At 34.0% G+C, this 19,840-nt stretch overlaps 1 pseudogene across 1 annotated transcript; it reads left to right on the top strand.

The window, feature by feature from the left end:
• Positions 1–13,486: 13,486 nt before the first annotated feature.
• Positions 13,487–17,063, top strand: LOC143541702 (purple acid phosphatase 8-like; annotated as a pseudogene). The gene is made up of 7 exons (XR_013136798.1): positions 13,487–13,669; positions 15,602–15,758; positions 15,849–15,956; positions 16,083–16,210; positions 16,420–16,547; positions 16,707–16,774; positions 16,847–17,063. The product of XR_013136798.1 is annotated as a purple acid phosphatase 8-like (transcript).
• The last annotated feature ends 2,777 nt before the right edge of the window (positions 17,064–19,840 follow it).

The following is a 19,840-nucleotide window of genomic DNA, read 5'->3' as shown; positions in this document are numbered from 1 at the left end:
CTACAATTCACTATATGGACTTGTGTGTTACTTGATTACTTGCTCGAATTTACTTGCACGTGGTAGCCTCAATAAGTATGATCATACGCCCCCCCTTTGCACTCAGGTCCATTTGTATCCAGTGGAAAAGGGCCTCATTATCCGAGTACGTTGGTTGTTACCAACTGGAAAGGACCTTACTTGCGCGATTACCCGAGTACGTTGGTTGATACTAACTGGAAAGGACTTTACTTGCTCGTTTATCACTTGTCCATGAATTGTATGATTTTTACATATTATATCAAACTGTGGGAATCTCACCAACTATGTTTATAGCTGACTTTATTTTATACATATGTTACAGGTAAACAGATACGAGGATGAAAGTTAGAAGACACATAGCATGCCTATATGATATTCAAAGAACAACTTATCATTTGTTTATTAATTTGTTACAATTTGTATTATTTGAAAAACTTGTGTTACATGAATATTTAAATGAAATAATTATTATGGTCACCTAATAGTGTCACGTGTGTTTGAGCAATCTGTACATCACACTCAAGTGTTTCCGCTTTAGCCGGGGTGTTACAATTTTTGAGAGAGAGAGAGAGATTTTGTGTAACGCCCGTAAATTTCGTTAATTGGCTCGATCGTTTATAAATGTTGGTCAAAAAGCCGGGGTTTCATCTTTCTAATTTAGAGCCTTGTAATACGTTTTAAAAATCCGTTTGTCCATCTTTTTTTTCCAAAACATCTCCTCTTACGACTTAAAGTATTATACTAGTATGTAGCACCCGACATTTTCGTTTATCGGCATGCACGTTGTAGAGTTTGTATATTTATCGCGCTTGACCCGGCATTCTCTCGGGAGCTCCTTGCAAACCTCGTAAACGTTCTCACTTAACTTTCCACCCAAGTTGCTACATACTTCAATTTGGAGGGACTTGGATGTAACTATTTTATATCATAAAACAAAAGAAAACTCAAACCCTAAACCTATTTGCAGCCGTCGGACCTGGACCCCCCTGCTCGTTTTTCTTCTGCCCAGCCAAGTTTCAGCCGTGAAAACATCAATTCAAGGTCGGTTTTATGATTCCCCATGTCTTTTACACCTTAATTGATCATATTAACGCGCTTATTGGTCGTTAAGATTGAGTTTTGATGATAACAGCTTGCTGACAGATTCGTATACGTTTATTGTAGGGTCTGTAACGCGATGTTAATCCACTGTTTTTGATCGATTCTTGATTCCAAGATGTTCTAATTTGAGTCTAGTTTCCATAAAGGTATAATACGTAATTTTTGGACGAGATTTGAATAGTTTTTATGAATTTATAAAATCGAGTGTCAAAGCTGATGGGGGATGACGGACTCTGGTCTGTCTTCCCGACGTCATAACCTTTTTTCGACAAGTCCAAATTGGTTGGTTCCACTTCTGGGAGTTAGTGTTTTAAGTTAGTAACCAAACCCAATTGGAATCGTTTAATTTGGTTTGGTAATGAATTTTATAAAAATAAAACCATTTTGTTGCGCGCTGAAATTGCTGCACATACCTTTCTGTATTGGAAAAATTTTTATGATTTTTGGGTCAAATAGAAAAATATAATAAAAATATTTTTATAAACCTAAGAAATTTATTAAAGTCTGGTAAAAATTTAATAATTTAATTCAAAGGTTATCCTATGTAATTAAATGCATCTTAGCATGCTAAAATCTGCACGTTTTACTCGTTATTAATCAACAAGTTCGTTTTAGGCTTAATCGGTGGTTTTGGTTAGTTGAAAGGTTTTAGGGGCCTCGGGCCAAGTGTTGGGCCTTGGGCCAAGTGGTTGGGCCTTGGGCCAAGTTTTGGGCCTGAGGCCAAGTGGTTGGGCCTCGGGCCAAGTTGTTGGGCCTTGGGCCAAAGTTTTGGGCCTTGGGCCAAGTTGTTGGGCCTTGGGCCAAAGAGTTGGGCTTGGGCGGCCCATTAGGCAAGTGTGTCCTTGCGGTCTAGATTAGTAACGCGTTGTGTATAATTTACAGGCCCTTACTTGTGAGTGTGCACTTAGGGATTTCCTAACTCGTTACAGGTGTTCGATCGATTCCAGGTGAGTTCATGATGCCCTTTTTACTCTTTTACGTTTTGGGCTAGCATACACACCGAAATACAATTTTAAACGATTTTACTCGTTATAGTTTTACATGGTCTCACTCGTGATGGTGCATTTTGAAAGCTATATTTGAATTATTTTATATGCCTTAGGATATTTTAGACTCGTTCATGGTCTTGTGTCCTTAAGGTTACATACACTATTGATGGTCTAGACTCGAGGACGTTAGCAGACTTGGTAGTAATTGAATATGAGTAGACCTATCTACTTAGTTCCCGTATGGGATGATATATATATATATATATATATATATATATATATATGTATGTATATATATATATGTTTATGTAGGAATATATATATGTATGTATATATGGAGGTATGTATGTACGTATGAGGATGTGTACCTTATAGCCTACGATTGTGTAATGATATTTAGTTTCTCGTGACTAAGAATGATGTATGTAGGCTTATTGATGTGTGTGTGCATGGTGATTCACGGCCGGGTCAAATATATTACTCGGGTTGTACCCGTGGTGGAGAGGCCCGTGTGACGTGATCATCATTTTGGCGGGTCAAATATATTACATGGGTTTTAAAATCCCGTGATGAAGAGGCCTGTTGATGTTGAGCCGTGATCGGGTCAAATATATTACTTGGGGAAGACCCGGGGTGAGGAGGCCCGTATTACGTGCTTGGATGTATGAGCCGGGATCGGGTCAAATATATTACTCGGGTTGCACCCGTGATGAAGAGGCCCGTACCCCGTGCTTGGATGTATGAGCCGAGATCGGGTCAAATATATTACTCGGGTTGTACCCGTGGTGGAGAGGCCCGTATCTCGTGCTCGGATGTATAAGCTGTGACCGAGTCAAATATATTACTCGGGTTTGACTCGTGGTGGAGAGGCTCGTGTCACATGCTTAGGTCTTACCGCGTCCGGGTCAAATATATTACTCGAGTCTTGACTCGTGGTGGAGAGGCCCGTGTACGTGTGTTCGACGATGATTGTATTACTTGGTGAATTATATATTATTTATTTTATTTATACCTTCTCTATTGTTTATAACTATAGCTTTGAAATAAAGTATGAATTATTGTTTATGAAAACTTGAACTCACTCAGCTCAAGCTGACTTTGTGTGTAGTTAGATTGACTTTCAGGTTGAGGATTAGAGATTTCCGCTTGGACATGCTAGAGACTACTCGGACGGTTGAAGGCACATCTAGTCGAAGAATTAATAACGCAAACTGTTTCTTTTAAATTATTACCATAAGTATTTAAATTTTGGATTTTGGTCACATTCCCGGGTTTTGGGAATTTTGATGTTATCTATTCCGCTGTTTACTACTCTGAAACGATTTTAATGAGATGAAGATTTCAAATAAAACGAATATTTTATTTACAATTGATTTTGGACACCTGTACCCGTGTTTTGGGATTTTTAATACTTTTTTCCGTTGTTATTTACTCTGAACTTGTTTTAAATACAAAGAATTGTTTGGTTTTAAATTTTTGTGAATTTGTGGACGTGATTACCTACTGTAGGATTCCTGGGATTCTGGGTCTTACATTTTGGAGATCATAAAAGGGCACCACCCAAGTTACCCAATCAATCTTATTGCATGTCACTAACTATAAAACATGAAAGAGAAGTGGGAAAGGGGGGGGGAATATTTTGCTCCCACCCAAATTCAAATTCCAACTTTTTTTTTTTGTTTATTTTCTTTTATAAACTTATGTTATGTTTTTATAAAAGGTTACATAACATAGTTCTAGTAACATGCAAATGTAATAAGTCTCATATATAGTTATTTAATCAACTTAATTAACATTATGAAATGTCTTCTCCTCAAAATATAAATCATCCATATGATTTATTTATTTCACCAGTGCAATATATTTAAAAATCCCTTTTCAAATATCGTAAGTGTTAATATTTATTTACTACGATCACATCATGTATAAACAAATATCATTGGTGTTTTCTAGCTTGTTATTGGGTATGACCTAGCTTGGATCATAACGTACTAGCCACATCAATTGTAATATGTGTCTTGGGCAGACCGAGTCCAACAGAAATACCCTCACTATTTGAAAGATTAACCTTAACAGGTTGCTCAGATAAGACAGTTTTTGCAACATCCACACCAGTTGCATTGTCGCACTCAGAACTATGAATATCAGCATTTTTAGAGACAACAACAGATTCATGAACTTTCATTGTGGAATCATGAAGTGGAGTTGAAATTCCCACGTTCAACGCCTTCTTGAAACCTTTTTGTTTCTTTGGAATTTAAGAATTCCAAATCAGTGGCGGAACAGCATGATATTCCACATTAGGCTTGATGTTCTTAATCACATCATCCTTAGTTTTGACACTTGTTGAAGATTTGGGCATAATGTGATCAAGAACATATGATGAAGCAGAATAACTTGTTAATTTCAAATTGATGCGTTCTGTCTCAATCTTGAGTGTTTGCAACTCAAGTTTAAGAGCTGCATTTTCATCAATGTGCCTATTGATTGCAACCTGTTTATGTTTAACTGTGTGCTTAAGAATCAAGATGGTTTTCTCATCTTGTAGGATTTTCTCCCAAAGCTTTTTCTCACACTTTTGAAGCTTATCGTATGCCTCTTTCACATATTTTAAGTCAAGCAAAACATTTTCATAATGTTTCTTGACTTCTTTAAGTTCTAAATTCTTAATATCGCATTCATCACATGGCAATTTACAATTTTCACAAACAAAAGATGATGTTACCTGATTTGCCATTAGAGCTTGTTCAACCCGTAGATTCTCTTCACTCGAATACTCAGACTCCTCATCTGTAATGTCTTCTACCAATCCTTTAACTTGATCTTTTTGTTCCTTGACTTCCAAAGTAGGTGATTTATCCTCTTCTTCCTCTCCAAAATCTATTTTTCCAAATAGCACTTCTTCTTCATTGAACCAACCTGCAAAACTTTCAAATATGTCAGGTGGAAATAAAGATTTAATATAACTAGAAGGAACAGGATGAATTTTGCCATAAGTATGTGACAAGGCATCCTCAGAATCATCAGCTTGATCATCCATCGCTTCTTTTTCCATCTCCTCATCAATAACCTCTTCCACAACCTCATCCTCTTTCACAACCTCATCTTTAATACCCATATCATCCTTTTTGATAAACTCGACCGACTCATTCTTAACCAACTCATCCTTAACTTGCACTGCTCCAAAACACTCTTCAACCACAATAGCTTCTTTGTCAACAATTTCAGCAACATTGGTGAAAAACAAAATTCCAATTGAATCCCTCATCGGCTTGTGATGCATTACAAGCTTTGGGTTGAGAAGTTGAAGCTTTTGTAGGTCTTTTCCCTTTATATGATTCATCATCATTCTGTGAAGGTTGGTGATAAATGGCATGTTTGCAGTAATCCCTTCCAAATGGATTAGCCCCATTATCATATACAACCTTGCTGGTACATTCACGTTTCAAGTGTCCCTTCTCTTTACATCGAAAGCAACGCTCCTTTGATTTATAAAATCCTAGCTTCGATGGCGACCCCTCTAGAACGTTTTTCCCAGTAATTTCTTTAAATCGTTGTGCCCTCCTGATGACACTTGCCATACACCAACGTATGTCAATCATCTCCATTTCTTCTGGGTTGAGCTGATCGTAATCCTCCTTTGTCATATTGTAATTGCCAATTCTTCCAGCAATGAGACACTCGTAGGATTCCAAAACAGATCCAAGGAAAGCCATATGTTCCTTGACATTCTTAGAAGTCATTCCACTTGTGTTCTTGATATTAACAGCAATGTTGCATTGTAAAATATCTAGATCTGATTGTTGAGAACTCTGTGGTGTTTGATTGATTGGGACAGTGACAGAGTAACTACTACTGTATTGAGGAATAGCCAGCACATTTCCTATGAATACTTGACCAATGGGTTCGGTACATAATGCAGTTTGAATCTTCGGGCTTTCTGAAACAACAGACTGTGAGCTCTTATAATACGGACCTATGTCTTTAGATATAACTCAGCTTTTCATTTTCTGCTTCTTTCGCAACTCCGACTCTTGTGCCTCCAATTTCTTGATGAAACAAGCAAGATTCAGTCTAGCATAGGCAACGGGGTTTGATTGTTGGATCATGATAAAAGTACCCCATTCTTCTAGCAGAGCATCAGCCAATTTGTCGATGTACTCATACTTGGGTTTATCAATTCCTATTCTTTTCATTTCATTGACCAGATGAATATATCTCCTGATTAATTGAGCAAATGATTCGCCCTTGACTTATGTGAAAATGTCAAACTCTTTCTTCAACAGGGCCATTTTACTTTTTCGCATATTTTGTTGAGTAAGGCTTGCCAAATTGAATAGCAGGATCCATTATGCTACTGCAGTTGAAAGATTTCAGCCTTGATTGCATGTTGAAAGAGGTTCCACATCTTCTTTTCTTTTAGAAAAAAATGTCTTTTCTCAATCTTCGATTTGTGATAGATGATGACCGTCATTTGAGTCATGCAAAAACCTAATTAACCTAAGTAGCTAGGGTAAGTTAGGTATCGTATCCACCAGGAGTATGTGGTCAGTGTAATGTGCAACTAGTTTCTAGAACTATGAAGTAACTGTCAATAGTGTTGATCACACTAGCAATTGATTGGGTTTTAATAACAAGAAAATAATTAATCAATGATTTAACCAATAAACAAAGCAAATCACACCCGAGAATTCAAGTAAGTAACTAACAGCAATCTCATGCAACCTGACAGATTAATTATCTCGTGTCAACTACAGACTGACTAACAAGTTAAACCTTAGGCATCCACGATCGCTAACACATGGCACTGGTTATCAAACGGTTCCTGCCAGTGTGACTCAACTAAGGGCAATCGTATGCTTCCTTGCAAATAACTAGTAAATACAATCCTACGAGCAATTATTATAGCAACCAACAAACTAATCGTTCTGATTGACACAAACCTAAACCGACTAAATGCACGAACATACTAAACATTAATACTCATAGATTAACACAAAGGTAATTACAATTAGTTGTTCTAGTACATGAGAAAATAACTGAAAGATTACAAACTATACATCCCGTGTATGACTCGAAAGGATTAGCCATGATTCGTCATCTCTCGGTCTTCAATCGTGATGTTATAGATCATGTAGGTGAAATAGAGATAATTGGAATTGATGGTTTTCTTCTTTGCTTCTCTCAAAATGGTCTGGTAACTGCTTCCAGAGGTCTCTCCTTCTCAAACCCTAACTTTTACCTTATATAGGGTTTTAAATTTTGCGATCACGTGGTTTTATTTTGACTAGCATATGGTACTCTAGTTTCAGCAAATGGTACTCTGGCTCAGAAAATGGTACTCTAACTTTAGAGTATGATACTCAAAATCAACAAACCATACTTTAAAAACTCCTGATGTACACTCATCTTATGCTCAACATATGATACCCTGTTTTCAGCATATGATACTCTGAAATCAACTTTTACCCAAATCCTCAGGTTTTGACCATATGCTATCACACATCATTCCGGGTCTTCATTATGTGCTCGTACAGGTCCATATAAGCTGCTTTTATCACCTATGACCTGAAATATAACAAACATGTATGAAGTACTAAAGTTTATGAAATAAACAACTAAAACAAGCAAAATAAACACACGAACTATGTACAAATTGACTTAACATCAACAGACGGTAGTTGCTTCTAGTTCTCATTCTTTGGTATAGTATACTCTTCCTAAATCGCTGTCCACGTTTCATAGTTGAGTGATTGAACATATGTCTCAAACTTCTCGGCTCAAGACGGATAATCTTCCATTTTGAGTAAGTTGGGAGGTTTATTGGACAAACCCATTTAATTTTCTAGATTCAGATTTTGCAATCGAGCTAAAGGTTGAGAAATAAACGCACTTAGATTCTCCATTTTCAAGATCAAGAATATGTAATATGACAATTCAATGGATAAGAAATGATGTTTGATGTTTGGTCAACGGATATGTTTCAAGTAAAAAGGTCAACGGATAAGTTTTTATGTAGTCAACGACTCAACGGATAAGTTTTAGGAAAGTCAACGTATAAGTCTCAAGTAGGTGAGTTAGCGTATAAGTTTTATAGCTTGTAAGTCTAGCGTGTATTTACTTATGCGCTGAATAACTTATGAACCTAGAAAGATATGAATCAGTTTTTGACATTTTTTAGATGAATTTGTGGATGAAATGAGTTGAATATTTCAAGGGTTTGTCATGGACTCATAATGAATCAATGGTGAAAGTTTGGTGAAGTTTCAACGGTGAAAACTAGAAATAGAGAAGAAATCTTAAAATCTTGTGTTTTCCAAGTGAATAATGAGCCTAAATGCTCTGATACCACTTGAAAAGACGTGTCACTGACCTAAGCTTATACGTAGGATCGCAATGTTATTAGCTCTAACTTATGCACCGCATAAGTTATGCGGACTAGGTGAGACTTATGCACTCACTAACACTAGCTATATATAATTTGACATTAAGTACATATAGAACACAATAAGACCCTTGCAATTGACGTATATAACTCTACAATAATAATAATAATAATAATAATAAAAATAGTAAACCATTTGATTTGACTTAGAGTCTTTTTTGAAGAAAACCAACTAGATTAAATATTTACTAATTAGCTATTTTAAAATAATCAAGGATTTGAAATTATAAGTGTAAGGTGTTCATAAAAAAAATGAATTCGGAGAAACATGCATGGTTTAAAAAAAATATGCATGTTTGACGAGTATGAAAGGACTAAGTATTGGTGCATGGCAATGAGTGAGCTTCAAGTGGCCAGAGAATGCGGTTTAGGGTATTGCATGACAGAAACAAGTTAGGCCTTTCGGAGCATAGTTGGTGTGTTTGGATCATTACAATGGTAGTAGGCTCGCAATATAAGCATATGGTAAAACATACGGTATGGTAAAAGATAAAGTAATGGGTCGTGGGAATCATTTCGATATTGTGAGGCGATTGAGTGGTAACGCATAAACGAGCTATACAAAGGTTGTGTTTCCGTATAGGGATTTTTTTTTGTTTGGGTTGGCTTTGGGTACCTTGGGTTTGTGTTGGGTTTTAGATTGGTTACGGCATAGATTTGGTGTTTGCGCTTGTTGTTGTGGTTGGTGTTGATGAGTTTTAATGCATTTGGGTCATCATGGTCGGGATCACAACGGCCTATTGTTTGAAAATCTAGGCTATCACTTTGCGGGTTTAAGTTTCGAAGGCGACGTCGAGGAAAACGAGAAGACATCCTGTGAAGCGGAAATGATTTGCGTGACATAGGACATAAATATGAAATTCGAATTACCAACCAAAAGAAACACAACATGAAACATTCCTAAAAACAGAATTACTCAATATAAATAAATAAATAAATCACATTAAGCAAAATTTGAATTCGAGATTGAAAGTTTTCGGATTTCATAAATAATCAAATGAAAACTATATCAAATTTGAAAATCAGAATATCCATGAACTACCATGGATTTTTGTATCCCAATACAAACTTAATATAAACAGTTAAATCGAATTAAAACTCGAGTGTTCATGTATAACCATGACTTTTCGAATATTCAATTAAACCAAAATAATAATCGAATATATGAATAAGGAAAACGAATTGAAACTCGACTATTCACATATCACCATGAATTTTCGAATTTCTAATTAAATCCATAGTAATAAATGAATATATAACTGAAGAAAACGAATTGAAAACTCGACTACTCATGTTCAGCATGACTTTCTGAATTTTCAATCAAATCATAATAATAAATGAATATATAAATAAAGAAAACGAATTGAACTCGACTATTCATCTATCACCATGGCTTTTCGAATTATCAATTAAAACCATAATGATAAATAAATATATAATTAAAGAAAACGAATTGAAAACTCGACTATTCATGTATCATCATGACTTTTCGAATTTTCCACTAAGACCATAATATTAAGTGAATATATAACTAAAGAAAACTAATTGAAAACTCGACTATTAATGTATCACCATGAGTTTTCGAATTTTTAATTAAAACCATAATAAGAAGTGAATATACAACTAAAGAAAACAAATTGAAAACTGGACTATTCATGTATCACCACGACTTTTTGAATTTTCAATTAAAACCATAATAACAAATGAATATGTAACTAAAGATAACGAATTGGAAACTCGACCATTCATGTATCATCATGACTTTTCGAATTTTGAATTAAAACCATAATAATAAATGAATATATAATAAAGAAAACGAATTGAAAACTCTACTATTCATTTATCACCATGACTTTTCGAGTTTTTAATTAAAACCATAATATAAATAATTGAGTCTTTGGAATCATACATTGCATGAGCCACCATGTCTTGTATGCAATTTCTCGTATGACGTTTGGCATGGTATGCTGTAGCTTAATGAGTTCCATCACCCTCTAGATAAGCAACCGGGTCCTGCGACTGATTGGGATTTATGCGCATTACCTTGGAGTCAAGGGTTCGAAAAACAAGTGTGTCCCTCTTCTAGTTACTACATACTCTTCACGTAAAACCATCATTAAGGAGATAGAGCGGAAAAATAGAAATATCGAAACACGAATAATTACATTAAACATCACAAACTCGTTGAAAAATATAAAAGATTACAAAATTGCTTAGGCATAAGCCTTAGAGTTATTGTGTGAGTATGTGTGCATGTGACGTTATTAAATATTATAAATATACTCATAGCATATGAACAATCTTAAGAGATGCGGGAACACAAGACATAGGGTATACATGCAGTTGGGGCCCTAAAATAAACTGTAACTATACTAGGTCGTTACGTCTAACCGTATATCTTATAGTCACGGTTCTAATACCGTCTATAACACCCCGCCTTTAAGTGGTATACGACCGGGTGTAACGTGCAGATCACTCATAAGCTCGTGACACTATTAATAGTGACAATTTATTTATTTTATTCCATAATTTCGCAAGTACACAAATAATTTGATAATGAGACAAACAACATTACATATAAATGGAAAAAATATTATTCATTGAAATAATCCTAAGGTATAAGAGAATCCTCATCATATTCCTCAAATTTTTGTGAGAAAGTTTGTAAATTATAGGGTGGAGTTTTGAGTGTAAATTATAGGTTGGAGAGAGAAAAGGTAATGATTTTTTGTAAATTTAGGAAAAATGTAGTGATTTTTTTTTAAATTATAGGGTGGAGAGAAAAAACTATAATGATAAAAGTATAAAAAATATTATTTAATTAAACAGAAGAGAAAAATATAGTATTTTTTGGTGTAATTATAGAGATGGGGATGAGAGATAGGTTAAGAATGCTCTAACTAGTTTTCTTGCACTGGCACTTCATCGTATCAACCTGCAGTACGTTTAAAATAATATATTTTATCAACAACAAATGCTGGTGAGTTTTCATAAATTTTTGCATATATAAATATATATATAAAATGCGCGATTCAACGATCGTCATGCAATATATTCAAACATAATGTAAATGAAATCAAATAGTGCCGTCCTCCCGTTCATTTTGCTGAAGCCGTAGAAGTCAAGGAAATGAGAACCACCTTATGTAAGCAACCGCGCAGGTACGTCTCGTCAGACCCTCCCACTATGTGTATGCGTTTGCGTTTGCCTAACTTCCACCATAAAAAAAGTAAACACATTGCACACAATTTACGTATAAATATAAACAAGATGCGAGAATAATACTAACACAAACGATATGTGTGAATCGGTTTGTAAACAATTTCTTAACCAACGAGATAAAAATTGATGACATGCTACATCCCAAAAATATTAAAAGCATTAGAAAGGGGTTATGAAAAATTTACATGTTAAATAAGCAAGAATGATTAAATAAGCGAAGAGTCTTTAAGCGAGTGAACTTACAGGGTTTGGTTCAACAAGCGACCCTGGATAAAACTTTTTTTTAATCGAACATTAACGTGCCGACAAGCGATAGTGAAAACACAACCACGGTTGTTAATTTAGAGTGACAATATGATGATGATCACACGACATGTTGTACAGAATTAAGACAATAATTACCCGAGGATGAAATATTAAGGAAGAAATTAGAAGAACTTGAAACGTGGATTTTAGCAACAATTGAAAAGCAAGAACACAATTGAGAGTGTAAAGTTTTGTGGTAAATAATTTGTAGAAGTTTGAGAGGCTTTATATAACGTTAATAACAAGGTTGAAGTGATTAATTGCATAAGCTAGTTATAAAGCTAGACTTAAGCAATACTAATCAACAAATTAATGAGTTTTGACCCAATTTGGTGAAGGAGAAAGTTAATTATCAACAAGAAAATAGTCTAAGTTCGTTCAAGAGTTGCAAAAACGAGTCAAATGGTGGGAATTTAGAGAGGATGAGAAGTAGGCGGTTGACCTGTCTTGAAGAACAACAATAATAGAAAGAATTAAATAGCACAATCAAATACTCAATAAATGCGAAGATTTTATTAATAGTATGATTCGAAAGGTATCAAAATTTTAAAATGAGTCGTGTTTTCGGGTTTTTAAAAATCATGAATGCCACAAAGCGGCCATTCATATTGCAAAAAATCTATTGTTTAATGAACAAACCAAGCACATTGAGTTAGACTATCATTTTATACAACATAAACTTCGTGATGGTTTAATTCTCGCATCTCACATACACACGCACACCGGACCAGCATGTTGATTGGTTTACAAAAAGGCTAGTTGGTCATCAACAGACGACTTTGATTTCCATGTTGGAGATGCGTACCTCCAACTTAAGAAGGGGGAGAAAGGGGTGTGTGTGTGGGGGGGTTGGGGATATATGTTATCCGGGATTCTCGGTCGTCATCCCCAAGTTGGTGATCACCCGGTAGATCATTTGGTCAAGAAGTCATCTACGTCAAGTTGTAAAATTTATTCTACGTATATAATTTAGATCAGATATTTCTCATATTTATTTTCTTGTTCATGAAGATTTATATATATTTTTTAGAGATTTTCCCTCAATTTTTTTTTCTTCGGCTGGAAACGATCTCCTTATCATGGTTGTAACAAACGCAAATGCATGCATGTGTTTTCTTTTATCAAAAATCGATTCGCAACTTTCTATTTTGTCTTCTATTAATCATTACAAAATAATAATATATATATTGAGATACGCAAATTATTAAAATTCATCACTACAACTTTATTAATTTGAATAATAGCCAATTCAATTATTAATTCATTATATCAATTTAAGAAGTTTTATATTGTGAAAATAGTATATAAACCCCTCATATATCCTACAAACTCTCAAATCTCTCTCGGTCTCCATCATCTTCTTCTTCCTCCAGTCTCTTCTTCTTCCTCCTGTCTAACAAGCATGGTTATGATCAAGTCCCCAGCCGCCCATCTGCTACTATATATGGTAGCAATGGTGGTTATGGTGGGGGCTGATCTTCAACGCTTTAAACATCCGGTGAAAGCCGATGGATCTCTAAGCTTTTTGGTCATCGGTGACTGGGGTCGGAGAGGACTATACAATCAATCCAATGTCGCTTATCAGGTATATAATCACTACAAGATACGAATTTACAACTAAATATGGCTCAAAATTAATGTCTTTTATCTTCATGGAGAAGTATAAACTTATACCTTTTTATCATTCAATGCACATGATAATTTATGACACGTATATTAATTATACTTACGTATTTGATCATGGAATTAAGAAAAAGAGACATTGATTTCATGAGCTTTGGAAAAATTAGGTGTCCTCGAGAATTTACGTGTAAATCTTTATTAGAATGTCTTAATCGTTTAGCCAAACTCAATTACTCAATTTTAACTTATAATTAGTAATATATATATATATATAGGAGAAGTATAGTTTAAAAACCCTCTTGAGTTGAGAAAACCCATGAAAACCCTGTGTAACATCGTTTTTTTTTGTTACATGTAATATATACTGTTACATTTAATATAAAACATCGAAAACATAAAAAAATGTTTTGCTATTTTTTTTATATTTTTTTAGTAATTTTTATATATGTTTTCAGGAGAGAGAAAATGTAAATAAATTTTTACATTTTTTATTAACTTTAATTGTGGACCACAAGATTTAATCTTTAATTAAAAACATATGGTTGAGAATGAGTTTCTAGAGTTTTCACAACTCAAGTGGGTTTTTATTATAACCTAACCATATATATATATATGTATATTTATTTATACAGGGGAACTATAGAATGAAAACCCATTTGAGTTGTGAAAACACGTGAAACCCCTACGTAACATCGTTTTTTTCTTGCACATGGAAAATATGTTGTTATATTTAATACTAAACATCGAAAAAAAACTGTTTTGCTATTTTTTAGCATTTTTTTACTAATTTTTATATCAGGAGAAAGAAAAAGTTATATTTACTTTTACATTTCTTACTAACTTTAATTGTTAACCACAAATTTTAAACTTTAATTGAAAACATATGGTTGAGAATATGTTTATAGAGTTTTCACAGTTTAAATGAGTTTTTATTTTAACCTTACCCTATTTATATAAAATACATGTATACGTGGGTTATATATTTGATGATTACCCGTTGATTAACATATAAATTTAAATCGTTTTAAAGTTTCGATCATGTTTTCTTATTTTAAAAAATAGTTTTGTATACACTTAAGTGTACCTAAGTTATCTACATAAAAATTATCAAATTATTTTGTTCATATGTTTTGTTTATTATTTTTTTATACATACAAATTTATTGTGTGCTACATAAATTCCTTTTCCTACATATAGAGACCGGGTTTCATTCCAAAATACACATACACTAATCAATACATATACCTTTTTTTATATAAAAAGAGGAATTACAAAAACTAGATATTATTTGTTAATTAACTTAATTTAGCCGTGTTACATAAAGACCCACATGAACTACTACCAATATATGCAAATGTTTATACGGTTTTTAGAATAATATACTTAAAATTACAGTTAGTTTTGCACAGATGTATCTAATAAATTTGATTTTAGTACATACATGATAATATGAAGTTGGCATTATATAGGTAGTTTAACCACAATGGATATTCTTAAGGTCCTACCATGATGTAGACAGATAGACAGATATATAGAACCATGCCATGCAGATTCGAATATGTTGTTTTATCAATGAGATTAGTAACACCAACTGTTTAAACATATATATATATAGGGTTTGGATCAAATACAAATGAAATTAATGTGCTAAACATGAAAATCAAGTAGAGTAATTATGTAATTACATCATAGAGTAATTACGTAATTACTCTATGGTGTAATTACATAATTACTCTACTTGATTATCATGTTTAGCACGATAATTTCATTTGTATGTTAACTATCTCCTATATATATATATATACATATATATATTATAGACATTTCTTTGTCTTATTCGTTTCTTGTGAGAATAAAGGAATTGAATATCTATTTTCATAATATATATATTCAGATGGGCAAAGTGGGGGAGGAAATGGATGTGGACTTCATTGTTTCGACAGGTGACAACTTTTACGATAGCGGTTTAATGGACGAACATGATCCTGCATTTTTCGAATCCTTTACAAATGTCTATACTGCCCCTAGCTTACAGAAACAATGGTATTCTGGTAATTAATCTAAACTTTAAATATATACTATCCTCGTTCCAGTCGGTCAAATCCTTTATTATAAGATCATATATATATATTCTTTGGCAGTATTGGGGAACCATGACTACAGGGGTAATGTCGTAGCACAATTGAGTCAAGAACTCAGACAAAGGGATAACAGATGGCTTTGCATGCGATCATTTATTGTGAACGCTGGTAGGAACTTTATTTATATATTAAAAAGATATATAAGTAAATAAAAGTTTAATTAGATTTATGATTGAAACATTTAGATAAAGTTTTTTAGGCTAATACAAAATTTGTTGTATGTTACGTACCCAGGAAATCATGTGGATTTTTTCTTTGTTGATACGACACCGTTCCACGGAAAATACTTTAGGGAGACAGATCAAGAATATGATTGGAGAGGTGTGCTTCCTGTAGAAGATTATCTTTCACAACTTTTAGAGGTATGCATTTTGACCGACTGGAACGAGGATAGTATATTAAAATATAATAATAATTTTACTTATTATTTCATAAAAATAATGCATCTTGAACGAGTTTTAGTAAATTAAAATTTTTTGAAAATTACCTAAAATATGTTGTGGAGCCTATATGTCAGTTTGTTATATCCACTAATATTTTATTCATTTTAAATTTAAATGAGAATGTGCAGGATGTGGATGCGGCACTAAAAACTCAAATGCCAAATGGAAAATAGTCGTAGGGCATCATACAATATATAGTGGTGGTGTCCATGGCAATACCCAAGAACTCGTGGACAAACTTTTACCCATTCTTCTGGTATCTCGTCACCTAGAAAACATAAATAAAAAAGAACATATATGATCATTAGTTTTTACTTTTTAGACAAAAGTGCTGCATACGTTTCATGTCACCAAAATTAATAACGGATTCCTTTGATAAAAACTCAGATGAATTATGTGAAATGACCATATGCAGGAAAATGACGTGAATCTATACATAAATGGGCATGACCATTGCTTGGAGCACATTAGTAGTTCAAACAGGTAAACCCTCTGCCTTTTCGGTGCATTTTACATTCTTTGGATAATAGTTTGAGCAAAATCATGTGCATGCAGTAAGCTTCAATTTCTAAAAAGTGGAGGTGGCTCAAAGGCATGGCGTGGGGATATAAATCCGTGGAACCTTGATGAAATGAAGTTCTATTATGACGGGCAGGGTTTCATGACTGGAGAAATAAATGAAAATGTTATTGTTGTGTCTTTTTATGATGTTTTTGGAATCTTGCTGCATAAGTGGAGCGCCTCTCAAAACGCGCATAGCGCCGCCTTGTAGAACTTATTCTTGGACTATAACCATGATCCTTACCATGTGCGCATGAGGTTCATATTATGAGCTAAAGTGAACAAGGTCGTATAGTAACTTGATATGGATATGTATTGTACGTGATTCAGTTGAATATTGTTAAACGATGTCATTTCCTTAATTTCTTAAATGAAGTTTCACTTTATTAGTATACTAGGTTTTATAACCCACGCAACAACTTGATATGGATATGTATTGTACATGTTTCAGTTGAATATTGTTAAACGATGTCATTTCCTTAATTTCTTGAAAGAAGTTTCACTTTATTAGTATACTAGGTTTTATAACCCGCGCGTTGCACGGGTTTGTGTATAGAAATTTCGACCGCTTGCGGCGGAAGGTAAAAATGTTAAAAAAAGACCAAATTGACAAAAAGAATAACATAACAAACAAAGAGAAAATAAAATCCATTGACTCAAATCTACATATTATCAAATCATTACAAAACAAATATGCTTAAATACACGATTCCTCATTGTGATTGTTAATGAAGCACGACTCAGTGCTGTCATGACTACAACCAAAGTTGTCAAGTATCAAGCCACCATCACCACCAGCTTAAAACCTTCAACAAAAAGAGAAAGAAACGGGAAAAGCTCCATCACAACAGGCGATATCATCATATTTATTGCAAAAGAGGCTCAGATACACAATTCATCACTGTCACGCCAACAAAGCTCAGCTCAGTGGCGCCACGGCTGCAACCAAAGTTACCATGCCATGTAGTTGGCCACCATCATCGCCAACTAAGAGAGAGAAACAAACCGTCCGAACCTTGCGACGCCACAATCATCGTCCCCTTAGTTTAAACTGATCTTCATCGTCGTTATAGTAAACTACAAAGGAATAATATAGCGTTAGTAGTTCTTTCAACAACTATATTTAAAAACATAAATTAAAAAAAATATAATCCGTAAATAAAATAGTAAACCTTACTTGGAATAATTCAAATGAACAGTGAGTACGTGAAAAAACTTTGGCTGCAAATCAACAGTTGCATTGTTCGTGAGTATGCCATCCGAATCTTGCCATGACACGACACGAATCGATAATCGTCATCCCATTCGTTTAAACCGATCATCATAGCCTCTATAGTAATCATGACAACAAACATTATATATGTTCACTATAAAATAAAATCTCGGGAAAGAATTGCTTTATTATTAATAGCATTATAAGAGTGGCAAACGCAAAATTAAAATCAATCCAGAAACATTCCATTGAAACCATAAGTCGCCCCATTGATGATCGCCATGTGTTGGGATAAGAATACAATTTTACGAATTCCAATCAATGATGCAATTTAATTTAAAAAAACAAATACACTTCAATTCTAACTTTCACCACCCAGCCCAATTCAACTAAAGCATATAATTTTATCAATTTCCTTATGCTTCAAGAGCAACAAACAACAAAGTAAGCTTCTCGTAAAAAGGTAAATCAGATGAAACTATAGTGGTTAAAAAGTAGTTTGTTACTTGTAATAAACCTCGACTATTAATTAAATTCAAATACATTCTTACATAAAGTAGGTTAATTAGTTCTATTTATGATATGTATTGTTTATCTTTCCATATAAAACTATCCAAGAACTTTTTCATTTGAACATCTAAGTATGTTATGGTTCCAAACTTGCTAAACTCCAGCTGTCACATCACCAAAGTTATTAATGTAAATGTCACTCTCTAAAAAGCTATAACATTCTAGCCTAACAAATTAATTCTGTTCTTACTTTAGATTAAGAATAGTTTTGGCTAAATTCTAATGATGATTTATTCCCTTTTGCCCCTTCATCTAAACATGTAATATTAAGAATTTAAGTTTGGAATTAGAAAATCAAACCTACATTGTGTATATCAATTTCTGAATTCCAAATATTAATAAAAACTATAATTCAAAACCTACACATCTCCTTTTCCCTAAAATAAAAAATCAGAATTGATTCAATCAAACAAAAAAAACAACATTTACATAAATAATTTAATTGATTAGCATTCCATAACAACAATAGATGGAGAGCATATGCATACATGAGCAAGGAGGGTTATTTTTTACCATTCAATAACAACAATATGCTTTTATACAGTTCGGGATGTATGGCGCCGGTCTCGGTCTCGGTCTCCGCCACCGTCGTCGCCTAGGGTTCCAAAATGTGTAGCTTCCCAGCCGGATCTACACGAGATATCACGTACTACGCAGGTGCGGAATCCCTACGTAAGACGTTACGAGTATAGAAAACAATACGATTAACAAACGATAATCAAACACGTTGTATACCAACCTTAAACACGTGATACGAAGATCACTTGATTACAGACTCTCTCTGACTCGAATACACGAAAACTGTAAAACTGAAATTAATCCTTAATAAGCCGTAACAGATGGCTTATATAATCACGACAACTTCGCCTGGCATGTTCAGGCGAAGTTGTCACTAACTTCGCTTGTCTAACAAGTTCGCCCATATCAGCGAACTTGTTAGCAACTTCACTTATCCAAAACATAAAATATTACAAACGCAATTACAGACACTAGACACTGAACTAATGACATTATGCACCAACAGACTCCCCCTTGGCAGTAGCTTCATCTCTTTAGCTTCAATCACGTGTCTTGTAATCTTCAACCTTGTATCTTCACGCATGCACTCCTTCTCGAACACAAACCGACACAACTCTTTGATATTTCCTCGCTTCGTCTTTCCAAGCAGGAATATAAAAGATTTTCTTCTCATTGAGCACCTGTAG

The sequence above is a fragment of the Bidens hawaiensis genome, unplaced genomic scaffold (assembly GCF_021521415.1).
Source record: "Bidens hawaiensis isolate Kalapana, Puna unplaced genomic scaffold, B.hawaiensis_p1.1 tig00012639_1, whole genome shotgun sequence".
NCBI classification, from domain to species: Eukaryota; Viridiplantae; Streptophyta; class Magnoliopsida; order Asterales; family Asteraceae; genus Bidens; species Bidens hawaiensis.
The sequence above is the reverse complement of the archived record's forward strand: the minus strand, read 5'-3'. Positions and strand labels throughout refer to the sequence as shown.